This window comes from Austrofundulus limnaeus, unplaced genomic scaffold (genome assembly GCF_001266775.1).
Source record: "Austrofundulus limnaeus strain Quisiro unplaced genomic scaffold, Austrofundulus_limnaeus-1.0 Scaffold3287, whole genome shotgun sequence".
NCBI classification, from domain to species: domain Eukaryota; kingdom Metazoa; phylum Chordata; class Actinopteri; order Cyprinodontiformes; family Rivulidae; genus Austrofundulus; species Austrofundulus limnaeus.
In genome coordinates, this window is record NW_013955689.1 from 1 (window position 1) to 459 (window position 459).

Genomic DNA, 459 nt, shown 5'->3' on the forward strand with positions numbered 1-459 from the left:
CTGGGGATGTAACAGTCAACATAGAAATACCACCTTAAATATTCAACATAGAAATACCACCTTAAATATTCAACATAGAAATACCATCCTAAATATTCAACATAGAAATACCACCTGAAATATTCAACGTAGAAATACCACCTTGGTCAGAGTAGAAATACCACCTTATTTAGTCAACACAGAAATACCACCTTAAATAGTCAACACAGCAATACAACCCTAAATATTCAACATGGAAACACCACCTTAATTAGTCAGAGTAGAAATACAACCTTAAATAGTCAACATGGAAATACCACCTTAAAAAGTCAACACAGCAATACCACCCTAAATATTCAACATTTAAATACCACCTTAAATAGTCAACATGGAAATACCACCTTAAAAAGTCAACACAGCAATACCACCCTAAATATTCAACATTTAAATACCACCTTAAATAGTCAACATGGAAATACC